The 13,813-nt window shown below is 37.0% G+C and overlaps 1 long non-coding RNA gene across 1 annotated transcript; it reads right to left on the bottom strand.

The window, feature by feature from the left end:
• Nucleotides 1-815: 815 nt before the first annotated feature.
• Nucleotides 816-7,492, bottom strand: LOC140824602 (uncharacterized). The gene is made up of 3 exons (XR_012116390.1): nucleotides 6,255-7,492; nucleotides 1,707-3,485; nucleotides 816-946 (listed from the first exon to the last, which is right to left on the bottom strand). It is a non-coding gene; the product is annotated as an uncharacterized lncRNA (long non-coding RNA).
• Nucleotides 7,493-13,813: the final 6,321 nt, after the last annotated feature.

The following is a 13,813-nucleotide window of genomic DNA, read 5'->3' as shown; positions in this document are numbered from 1 at the left end:
TGGGAATCCAAGTATGACTGATCGGGACAGCGAGTATGACTCTAGCCCGACTATTTAAGGGATGTGTGATGATACCCCCGTAAGAGCCCGGGTCATGGATGACCCGGAATATCAAATGGATTCCCAAATCCTTGTGAGTCTGCAGATGGATTCTTCTGGGGCCGGGCAGGCGAAAGCCCATGCTCTACTCTCCGGGCAGTCATAGGTCCGGGCTCTTGTATAAATCTCCCGGGAGGCATTTTACCCGGGCACCTCGATTACAGTGCCGCACTCGAGTGGTTCAGAAGATAAGGTCTTGTCTTGAGAAACGTGCCTGACAGAATCCTATTGATATGACACGATGGGAAAATAGGGTGGCTTGACAGGAGTCAACATCAAAGGCTATGAGTGGTAGGTGTATGCGCAAATCGAGGTAATCCTTGATTTTCCTTCCTATAAATAGCAGGTATGCATTTCTCATTGGGGGGCCTCTCTCTGGTTTTCTGGAGAACTCACTCTCACACATATGTTAACACACATATTTACACCAGTAGTCTTTATTTCTCTAAAAGCTACACTGGTTATCATCTTCATCTGCTGACTTAAGCATCGGAGTGGCTACGCCGGACACCCCTCCGGTGCCCATTCACGAGTTACTTTCTTGTTTGCAGACCACGATCGAAGCCTTCTACTTTGCTCAAATTCCCAACCATTATAAATTACTGATTTGATCCATTGGAGCTCCTTACCCGGCTCACCCATTTCAGCGAGATCCCATCAACAATGATCACAAAATAAAAGATAATAGCACAAATCAAAGATATTTTCCCGCCAGAGCAAGAGAGTAATTCGTAATGGATATATTGCCTTTTCTATAGATTCCACAAGGAGCCTGAAGTTTCCGTTGCCCTGGTGTTCTTTGCAAGTCGCTATAAAAGGTAACTCTGCCAATTTTGCACCATGGATTCTGCAAGTCAAAGCAAAAAAACTGTAATTGTTATGAGATTTTTACCCAGAAATGTTTTAGGTAGGACGTGGCTAGGAAATTAGCAAAGCAAATACATGCTATAAACAATCATTTCGAATCTACTGCATATTGGTGTTATATCCCCTCTTCTAATTGCTCAACCCATGTTTTCATACATTGGATGGATCATTGATATGTTACCAAATATATAAATAATTTATTAAAGTCTGCCAAATGAATATGCCAATGGAGAAGCATTAGAAAGACAAAATTACCTATCGAATAAAGTGCAGAGTCTTGATATATTTACACTTGGGCACCGTAGGATGGTACAGAGGACGAGATGTCAAGTTTGTGAACACAACCATATTAATGCATCCTGAAATATCCAATACTATATTCTCTACTACACGCCTCGCATGCATACATGAGATTTAACAACAGCCAACATAAGATTATGTTGTCTTAACTTCAGAGATGGAAACCAAAAATAAAAATGCATTATGTAATTTCTCTAAATAAAATTTCTCAGTTAAAAACATCAGAAGCAGGGTTGCAGAAGATGAGAAAGTGAAGAGAGCACGTGTCCGACTCCACAATGATAGAAAGCAAAGCACAAATCAGCAGTAATAAAAGTGCTAGACATGAAAAAGGAAGCAAATCTGGTGTCATACATGAGGCGTTCTAACTTGTTCTTCAACAAACTACTAAAAGCTATTTGCAAAAAGTAAAATAAAAAAGAACCGATGGATTGAATTACCTTATGCATGCCACAGACATTATAATGTCATTTTTCTCCAGAATCACGGTATAAAAGTCACTGTAGTCAAAACGAGGAAGTTGTGATCTGAAAGAAAAAAAATTATCATGATTTTTAGCTATGAAACATGTTACGATCAAAGCACAAATAATTATTCTGTGCACAAGAGTGAAATATGAGTATTATTCTGGCCACCTTAAAGCCCAAAATTCGCAGAACACAGCTGCAAGCATGGACTCAAAGCAATCGTTCAACAGACTAATTTTATGATGTCTGTCACATAAAGAAGCTCAGCAAGCCCTTTTGAAATGAAAAGCGACAACAGGAAAGGGGCTTTAGAAAGCCCATAGGCCTGCGCAGACGTGACAAATGTATTCCTTCTTTCTCAGGCATGGTGGAAAGAGTCTGTTACCCATACCAGAGGGGTTCAGATAATACGACTATGTTATTAGGGTCCATACCCATGAATTAAGGTGGCCAGGGAAGAAAGTCTTTCTCTTGAACCAAACTCAAGATGTAGGAACAAGTAGAAATTCTATCTCTAAAACCAAGGTGATCCACATAATCTCATCTAAAATGATATATAAACTAATCGAAAAGTAATTGATCATACCTACATTATTTAGTTGAGAAAAATATGGAAAAAAAATTGATGAGACGCGCTTCAAATTACTAATATATACAGGAAATCAAATCCAGTACAATGTTAGGGCAAATTTGGAAATAAAATTGGTTTCTCCATCATACCAAAAGAAGTTGCTCTATTATGCTCAAGTATAATTATATAGTATAGATAATTTCTCCCAAAAAAATATTTCTCAGTTTTAGGTGAAAGTGAAACAAAGCTTTTTTTCGGACATCTAGACAATTATCAAGTTGTAAAATCATGTAAAGGCAAGAAGGTATAGGAGAACTTGAATATATCCCAAATACCTAGAAAATCTAGTTTCAGTCAAAACTTCCCTATTTTAGTCAAAACTTCCCCATTTCTTATACTAACCTATTTTGTTCCCAATTTTAGTTTTCCATTTAGTTACACTGTTCCAGTTTCCCTTTAGGATCCTTAAATTTAGGAGGGGTCTTACTCTAAATTTTTTGTAATCTCTTGTTCTTTGAATTGAATACAGGAGAAGGCTGAGCCTTAATAGTTAATGTAGGTGGAGAGTATACAGTAGGAATTTTCGAAGTCCTCTGCTGGATCCAGGATGGAAGACATGCATGAACATATTAAAGTGCTTCTATGGCCAGCATACACTCACGTAAGATATTAAAACACCTTCTCAACACTTGAACATCAACTTTCCCGAACGGAGATAAAAATGCATTTCTAAATGGCAAGCTTAGAGAACTGTTTATGAAGATTCCCTCCAAACAATTTGGTGATGAAAGTAATAATAAATCCGGACATTAAAAATTCTCTGTGGATTGCAACAATCTCCAAAGGCAAAGTTTGTTAGGTTCAGTTCATACTCGAGGAATTTCCGTTATACCACAAGGACAGGCTGACCACACATTGTCCACAAATCAAGCTTTGATTAGGTAGATATTTGTTCTTTTGTGCAAATGGATAACATCGTGATAACGCATAATTTGCTAAAAAATAAATTCTAAGAAAGGAACTAGGAATTCTTTGTTACTTGAAATGAAGACATCAATAAGTTTACAAACAATATTATTCCTACAAGCGACAAGCACATTCCGGGGAAGAAATTGGAGACATAAAAGAAGTGGATAGGATCTTCCAGTAACACCAAAAGTTAATTGGAAACTGACAAATCTCTAATTAGTCTTCAACTTGATATTGTGTAATGAACCGTACTTTTCATACTTAACATTTGCGGAAAAATTAAAAATTTCTTAAATAAAAACATCCACACGGTCGTCACTCATCATTCATAAAATATCTTTAAAATCAACCATCACAATTAAAATTTGCTAAAAGAGAAGCTGTCTCGAAAAGTCTCACAACCCAATCATAAAATCAGAGTATAAATGTATTTTCTTAAAAACTTAAAATAGCGTATGCGGTCCTCGGGTCTAGCCTACCGCTCAGTCCAAGCCTGCCCCTTGGTCGCCACCTCCCGTCTCCTCATCAACATATTCACCTGCATCGATCAAGTCTAGTGAGTCTAAAGACTCAACACGTATAAATTGGGATAACAAGTACTACGTAATAAAAATCGCATGCATCTTAAAAATAGAACGTACATAACTTGAAACTTGAGCTTGCATAATAAACTTGAACTTGCATACATATATAGACGTGCCATAACGTGAAACTTTCATATTCATAACTGCATACTTGGCATACTAAAACATACATGACTTCATCATTTTTCGTAGAGGATGTTTCAAAGCAATTGACCCATACATAATAAACGCCTGATCAGACACACCACAGTACTGGGCTGACAGGGACGTATCCACTGCCCGCATACATGAGATCCTCGTTCATAATTTAACGGGCTGGTTGGTCCCCGTTCATAATTTAACGCTTTCCAACCACGATCTAACCCGTTCATACTTTAACGGGGCGGAGAGGTCCTCGGCCACGTTCACCGACTTCCAAACCCATTCATAATTTGGTCACAAGACAATTAGCATACCTCAAAAACTTAAAATATTTTCTTTGCACGTCATACATACTTACTTGGCGTTGAGGGGTTCGTTGGACTTCGACTGGGGCCGTTGCTGCACATACTAACATGAAATTGCATACTTAACTTGCATAACTTAACGTATAAATCATACTTACTCTCGAGTTCAATCATTACTTAGGACATTCTAAAATTTCCCATGACGCGACCTTGATAATCCTTGCACTAAACCATGACGTCTAACCTCAAAGCATACTAAATTATTTTTCCCAAAAAAAAAAGGACACGAACCCCGTACCTACATCCGTGTAGGGGTCCGTGTAGGCTCTGGAAATATACACTAAATGAAACCCAAAGGCACGGACCCCGTGCCCTCATCCGTGTAGGGGTCCGTGTAGATACTGGAAAAGACGCCGAGAAGAAAACAAAGGCACGGACCCCGTGACTGGGTCCGTGTGCGGGTCCGTGTACCCACTGTAATCGCGAACTTACGAAAATTATGTACATGCTTCGCTCAACTTTCTAGACTCGGTTGCACGGACTATGAAACGACACCCCGAGACTCACCTTAGCATGCCATAACATCAACTAAATTCGTACAAACACCCAAAGCAATGAGTTCACCTTACAACACATACAATTTAAAGCATGGCAAATGACACCAATTCGTTTCCTACGACTCCTAACGCATTCGAGCGCCCATCGACACTATACGACGTATCAACTAACATCCCAACCTCATACTAATCATACCTAGACGCAGCAACGATCACCCGTCGATCCCCAACGAAGCCTGCAACACTGAAACTTCAAGAATACATCAATATCATAACTTTCTGAAAACGCAGTTTGAGCAGTCCTACGAAAAACATCATAACTCACTCAATTTTCATCCAAAAATCTCGAATTTTATATCAACTCGAAGGCATCGAAAAGTTCTACAATTTGGTAGTTGAAAGGTTTCTCAAAATCCCGACAGAAAAATCGCAGTTTTCAACAGAACAGTGAGTTACGAGTTTTCAGATCTAAAAAGTATTTCAAACGCATTCAAACCATTTTCCGCTCAAACGACGAATGTCACACATGGATTTTCACGCATAAAAATACACAACGCATACTATGACAAGATCGATGCAGAAAGAACAGAATATACGTGCATTTTGATATTTAAAGATACCGCAACGACGACACCGAAGCGGAGATGGAGCGAGGCTTGATCCGGGACGAACGTGGCACTGTTTTCTTGCAATAAAATCCACCAAAAACTCGATGGAAAGATAAGGGGAAGGGGCGGCTGCTTTTCTCTTAGAACCCTAGGTGTCTTTCTGTTAATTTCTGAAAATAAAAATGTGAATGTGTGTGTGTATGGTGCTTTCACGTTTCTAGTGTGTGTAGAGTGTGTGTGTGCGTGTGTTTTGTGTTTAATTAGGAGATTAGGATTAGCTTAATTGACTAATTAAAAGGATATATAAAAAGAAAGGCTAACCCACACCAATTATCAATTAAATTGATACACTCCAATTTAAAATAACTCTTCAATTAACAAATTAAAGAGAGTACTAATCAAATGCTAACTTCACTAAAAATTTCTTTAATTATAATACAACACATAAAATACTAATTTTAAAAGTTTTAAGCTCTAAAATTCCCAAACAATTAATTTAGGCTTTAAAATGCTAAAACTTAATAAACTATTTAAAATGCCCCATCCTCCACCTTAAAATAAAATTACCACATTGTTAATTTTGCCAAAATCGTCACCGGGTCTTTTCCTCAATCCCGCCTCGAATAATCGCCTGAAACATGAAACTTGAAAAAGATATTTTAACGTGCATCCCATAAACATGAATAATTTAAAAAATGCATTTTCATAAATTATGCATGGCTAAAACTCATTTAAAAAAATATAAATGATCTAATAATTAAATAAATGCATGGGTTATACGTGTACTGAATTTGGGCACTACATATTGTCCCTTTATTTTAGTGCGAGAATGATAAGTCAAGGCATGCGCTCAGCCCATATAAGAAACCTAGAATCAATTGACTGCTTATTAAAAATCTTGAGGATAACCTAAGGATAAAAAATATTGTTTAATTGCATGATATTCTTTTTATCAAAAGTCATAATCAATGGTAGTTATGTGAGTTCAAATATTTTAAATTGTATAAAAACTCAGAAAGGTTACATTTCGATCAGTTGCGCGATTAATGTTCTCCAACAATTTCCCAATAACTCATCAATCTGCAACTTATGGAAACCAAATATGTGATGTTCATTTTGATACAACTTGCAAGATCACGTGTTTGTCGTTTTACCAAAAGCTATAGTTGGTGATGAGGATGCAATTCAAATGTTTTAAATTATAAAACGGTCTAGGTGTCACATTTCGATCAATGCCCAACTAAAACAATTAAAAAGAATAACAACAAAGATATCGAATCATTTGGCATAGTGGGCTGCAAAATCCGGACTTAAGAAATCAACAATCCAAAATTATGTGAAATGGGGAAATCTTGTAACTTGGACAAGTAGAAGCAACCAGTCACAACCAAAAGCAATGCAAAAGCCAAGTATCAAGCAGTTGCACAAGTTTTGATAGATCAATAGAAAAATTTATACCAAATATACAATCTTGAAGGGTACATCCTATAAAGCTCAAGAGTGATAACAATTTCACCATTAGCATAGTTTAAAGTCAAGTATAACATGATTTTTATGGAACATGCCAGGACTGATAGAAACTTCATCAAGCACAAGATTGGCACTTAAATGGTAAAGTAGAATAAGTACTTCCCGAAGACTAGGAAGTCGATATCCTCATTGGTCATGAAGGAAAAAATGGGTATGCCTGATATCTATTCTCCAGCTTAGGGCAGGGATTGAACCCTTGAATTACTCCAAATTTCCAAAAAAAAAAATCAATTTAGTTGATATTTTTCTGTTGCTTGCTGTAACCTTTTCCCCCCTATACAAGACTATTTCATCTACATATAGACTAGTATTTGGTATTGCATGAAATTGGATATAGGAGTACTTTTTTGCTTCTCTTTAGTCAAGCATTAAGAAATCAAAACCCAAAATATTTCCATATACTTTTCGAAACTTTTATCAATTTTTAGCTATTTGAAACTTGAGTTGAAACAAATATTTAATACATGGATACAACTAGCAAATGCCAAAAAGTAAAATTTTAACTGATGAATATAATTAAAAGGAAAAGTGGTACATATGTTAGAGTAGATACCCTGCAAGCCAACGGTTGGCTAGGGAATTAATTGACTCAAGTGAAATAAACAATCTTTATTTTAATATAATTTAACTTTTCATGGTCTCGTTATACTTTATCTATATACCCATGCAAGCAGCATAGATAAAGTCCTTGATTATGCTTTAATACAAATGAATCGTAATTCGATGTTGAAACTCATTTGTAAACACTGCATATTCTAAATTCGTTCCTAGTCGATTCAGCCGCCTAAAACATGGATAAAGGTCGCTTGAGCTCGAGACTAGCATCTGTGATATTGTGTACTGCGTTTCTTGGTAAGGGCATAGAGATGTCCAAACATACAGATGGGTAGTCATATGATGATTATACCGAACAACCCTCCCTCGAACTTTCCAAGTGGTTATCATTCATCGAGAGGACAAGTCCGTGGTTATGATTGTACACCATTAGTCGTTACGACCCGGGACAACACTGAGGCTCTATATGCTAGGGCTGTGCTTTGACTCGTTTACCGGCTCCAGGAGAGTCATCAGGTGGCGAGGTTGGGTACAGTTGCGACACATATAGGAGCCAGTGCATTGTAGTCGGGGATTCACCGCTCACCTACGGGTGTGGATATCCTGTGTGATCTAATGAAATAATAGTGCATGGAATCTCTGGCCAGAATATGAGATGTACGTTAGAGAAAGAGTTCTCAAAATAGTACACGCGATGCCACTATTATAGTTATCACATAGTTATCGAATTAATATGCAACCCTCGATGAACCAATGGTTGCAGATTCGATCGGGATATATGAGATGAAGGGACCGTACTGTACGTTAATCATAATCGACTGGTTCTTGCAGGCACTATCAGTGATACCTAGGGGATCATGGGGCGATGCTACTAGACGCTCATACCATGATCCGATGGGTGCAACCAGAAATGAGTTCTGACATTCTTGATCAATGTGTTGATGAAAAGAATGGGGCTAATTAGGGTATGCCCGAATAAAGGATTATGTCCTGAATCACAAAGAGTTGTGAACCCACGGCTAGCTGTATCCCTGAACCATTGAGGGTCACACAAGCACTGGATCGTTTGTTCCCGTTGAGAGAATAAATTCAAGGGGTTGAATTTATGTTATGATATATTAAATTCAAAGAGTTGAATTTATGATAATTAAATTTTGAGGAAAATAAATTCAAAGAGTTGAATTTATGAGATAGTAAATTCAAGAAGTTGAATTTATGAAATCATCGAGAGAATAAATTCAAGGAGTTGAATTTATCAGATTCTTGATCGGAAGGAGAAACAGCTTAGAACGAAGACCATTCCGCTTGTGAAGGTGCAGTGGAGTCGTCATGGCATCGAAGAAGCAACTTGGGAGACAGAATCTGATATGAGACAGAGACATCCCGAGCTATTCATATGATGTGAGTCTTCCTTTCAATTTTGACTATATTGTTTTGTATACAACTGCATGAGTAATTGCTTGCGAGTTCGAGGACGAACTCCTGTCTAAGAGGAGGAGAAATGTAAGGCTCGAGAATTATCGGTTGGCATTAATATGAGTTACACAGATATGAGAATGCATGTTAGAAAATGAGAATTTTGAGAGGGCAGGTCGAAACTATACCGCACCCGCGGTAACAACATCACCGCACCCGCGGTGTAATGCCAGAAAAATGAGATTTGGGCGAGGCCACACCGCACCCGCGGTGTTAACATGACCGCACCCGCGGTCATGGCTCTTGAAAAATTAATGGTGCTGCCGAGAGCACAGCGCACCCGCGCTCCTGATGTACCGCACCCGCGGTGTTGCGTGGTGTGCAAAGGATGAGCCATGTGTTACATTACATGCAAGATATATATGTGTTGCTCGATTCTTTCTTCATTCCAACAGAGAGAGAGCACCGAGAACTCACCTTAATTCCTTCAAGCTTCTTCATAGTAGAATTACGATTGTGCATGATTTAGCCATTTGATTTTAATTCCGAATCCGGATTATTGATCCTTGCAGCATTGGCAACGAAAGGACGTAAGTTTCTTATATTTCCAGCATGTTTCGAAATTCATATGTTGGAGAAGTTATGATTTGTTTGAAGATATGTGTTCTTGATATCTTGAGCTTGATATAGTTGCTATCGAATCGATTTTCGGACATCGTATGCCATTATTTCGAATTCCAGCCTATATGTGTATGATGGGTACCGATTTTGAAGGGATAATGAGATTATTGTGATGTTAATGAGATTATGATATTGTTATATGTTGAGATTGAGTTACCGGTATCAAAGAAATACGCCGTTATGCCGTCGATTGTTACCGAGATGGAGTATTGACTTGTACAAGATTTTGATATGAGTTATATCTTGATAGAATGCATTGTTATATTGTCATTTCAGATTAGTTTTGACAGAGTGACATTCCGACTTCGAGACTTCGACCGACGATTCGACAAGAAAGGTATAATTCATGTGGTCTTGGGATTGCACAACTCGATTCAGATTTGATCTGAGTTTCCCTAAATCACATACTAGATTGTTATTACATTGATTATGTAATGTCTTGTTTATTGATTTATATTCGAGTCCTGAGATAGGAGATATTGGCAGACTAGCCAAAACTAGACGTTTCGGTGTATCGACGCATAGTAGTAGATTTGCTCTATGTGCAGACCCTCGATACAGAGTTGACCGGAGTCTAGGAATAAGACGTACCGTTGCCCCGAGTGGTTGGGTAGGTGACAGACCGTCTTATTCACACCGGGATCCCTAGATTAGAAACGAGTCGAGTCAAGATTTAAATGTTGAATACAGATTTGTATTCTTCTACATGTTTAGATTTACATACATGTTACTTGATAAATATGCTATGCTTTTGTACATGATTATTACATTGCATGCATCCATGTTTTATACTGGGATATGTTCTCACCGGAGTTATCCGGCTGTTGTCGTGTCTGTATGTGTGCATGGCAACAGGTGGGGCAGGATCAGGGTCACGACGAGGAAGAGAGAGTTGATAGCGTGGTGATGCCGGGTGTAGCAGCAGATTACTAGTAGTTTTTGTCTAGATCTGAACTACTTGTATTTGAGATTCGAATATTAGTTGTATCGTTGTACTAGACAGACTTGTATGTATCTGATGTTGTTTAATTATTATAAATATATGTCATGCTTTTATTATACATTTGAATTAATGTTAAAAGCAAATTTTTGACCCACATTTTCGAACAAAGATCCAATTAAATCCCAAAAGAATTGAGTTAGAGCCCGGGTCCCCACATTATGATATATGTGATATATAGTAGTATGCATGTATGTATATTATTATATAATATAGTTGCATGAATCCAGCAAACATACAAATTCGTGGCACACGATTTTTAAATTAAAATGATGAGACAATTTTTAAAATTAAAATCCCTCATTTTGAATAAGATTCAAAATTTATATCAAACCGAAAAAGTAAAAATTAAAGGAGTTTAATTTTTCCTTGCCTTCCATCAACCGTGGTTGCATGTTGATCGCTACCCGCGGACAGTGTCTGGCTCATATTATTGGGGAGGCCTGTACGCCGGAAAGCTGTGACTTCCACCGGACATATGATGTGAATTGAGTGGAACTCCCATGACTTCGGCTCATATTATTGGGGGAACTCATGGCGACCGTCTACTACAATTCAATATTGATGGGTTGGTTTGACACGCGAAAATAAACGGCGTCATATTATTGGGTCCTTATTAAACGTGAGGCAAAACACGCGGAGGTTGTATAGGGATGCAATTGGATTCTACCTTTTAGAAATTATAATTGGCTGATATTATTCGGGATTATAATTGGCTAATTGGACTCTACGTGCCTACTAAGGAAATACGATTTCCCTTTTTCATCAGAGGGTGGTGGAAATGTCAAAATAGTAGGAGGGTAATTTATAAAATGAAATCCATATTTTATATCTTAAAATTATTTTAAAATAATCAGCAACCATTATTCTATTTCCGTATCAGTATATTTTCGATTTCGTCACGTAATGTGGGGACCCGGACGCTAATCATCTTCTTAATCATCTTTGGGATTTAATTATCAATTAAGATAAAACAGGGTCTAAAATTTTTCTTTTTAAATTATAAGTGCGGAAGGTAATGACATCTAATAATATACATATCTGTATTAAATTACATTTCAGTATAAAGGTACAACACTGTACAACCTAAATCTAAGATTCAAATACTAATTTCAAGTACTAAAATCAAATCTACAATAAGTCCGGAATCACCACGCTAAACTCGTCTTCTCTCATCATCTTCTTGACCCCGATCCAGCCCCACCTGTTGTCATGCACACATACAAAACAAGACAACAGCCGGATAACTCCGGTGAGAATAAATCCCAGTATAAAACATGGTAAGCATGTATAGAAACAATCTAAATCATAAAACATGCTATCATGTTCATATTCAAAAGTAATAGATTTCATAATCTATGAAGTCAAATCAAAATAAGCATGCAACTCAATTCAGATAAACATGCAATTCAACTCAATTCAGATAAACATGCTATCATGACTGAAAGCAATAACCATGGGTTTCATAATCTATGAAACCACATCTCTAAACACATGCAGTTCTAGTCAAATCATGTCTAGACTCGACTCGACTATAACTCTAGGGATCCCGGGGTGAATAAGACGGCACTGTCTGTCACCTACCCTCCCAATCGAGGTGATGTCCGTCTTATTCCTAGACTTCGGCCTGATCTGTATCCACGTCTACAATAGGGGCGATGATCTTCCCCTAAGCTGTGATATCACCGAACGTCTAGAAGTCTGGATGATCTCGCAGACTTTCCTATCTTAATGCATGAATACACAATCTGTAAACAAGCATAATCATCTTAATGCAATGCAACATGATCTGTAAACAAAGCATAGCAAGATTTGCATACAAGTTCTATAAACAAATTTATAAACAAGGATATAGTATGTGATTTATTGGGCAACTCAAATGGTGATCTCAATTGAGTTGTTTCTTCCCGAATATCACATGAATTATACCTTTGTCGTCCCCGTCTGACGAAGACGAAGTCTCGAAGTCCAGTTTGTCCATATCAAATCTGAAATGACAATATCAAATACACTGTATCAATGTGTAACTCAATTAACAATCTGTTCTGATCAATACTCAACTCAGTACAAAATCTGATCAATATCTGAACAAAATACAATCTGATTCATATCAACAATATCACGATATAATCGAAATCATTTCTGAATCTAATCAATCTGAATCAGCTGATGTTTCAACGGTACAACAATACAGTCTTGATAAACCCGTCGATGTCAACATCACAAATATCATATCAGAACTCGTAATCAATACCATATTATCATTCTTCTAATTTCAGCATATCACTATCTATCAAATTCAATTCAAGAAACATTGAAATTCATCACACAGATATACGGTATTATTTCTTCGATCTGACTTCACATATATACTGAATAATTTATCCAGAATACGTAAACATAATTATTTCTCTATTCTTGAATCAAGAACAATCAAATTCTCGAGTTCCATCTCAAATAATATCTTCTGAAAATCATAACAATTGTATAAACAGTCTATTCTTCAATCTGTCTTCGATTATACAATGTCTACGGTAGTAGAAACACCATATCTGAATCATATTCAATTCTGACAACATCATATTTTCAAAACATCTCAAAACGTAACAATACTTACGTCCTTGTGTAGCTCGAGTCAAGAGGAGCTCGATACTGCGTTCAGATTTAAATTCTGATAGCCGGATCTTGAACAATCAAATTTTTAAGGTAAAATGAAGCTTGAGGAATTTTCATTCATGGAAGTCTCGATTCTTTCTTCAAGATTTAAAGGGAAATGCAAATGTATATAACAAGTTGTATGGTGGTGACAAGTGTCCCACTCAACTTGCCATATTTACACTTTAGTCTCTCAACTTTTCACTATTTGCAAATTGGCCCCCCAATAATTACGAAATTGCCATCAAATTTAAATCAAGTATTTTTCCACTTAATTACAAAATTGCCATCAAATTTAAATCAAGTATTTTTCCACTTAATTACAAAAATGCCATCAAATTTATTTTCTTTTCGGGATCTCATAAAATTGATAACATCTCGGGCCTTACACGTAATAAGTTTTTATTATTAATGTAAGGCTCGAGATTAATAGTTCTCATCGACATAATACTCGGAATATATGAGTATGTATATATATATATATTGAGGAGTGTTAAGTGAGATGAGA

This window comes from Primulina eburnea, chromosome 2 (assembly GCF_022965805.1).
Source record: "Primulina eburnea isolate SZY01 chromosome 2, ASM2296580v1, whole genome shotgun sequence".
Lineage (NCBI taxonomy): Eukaryota > Viridiplantae > Streptophyta > Magnoliopsida > Lamiales > Gesneriaceae > Primulina > Primulina eburnea.
Note: the sequence above shows the minus strand (reverse complement) of the source record. Positions and strands in the feature narration are given on the sequence as shown.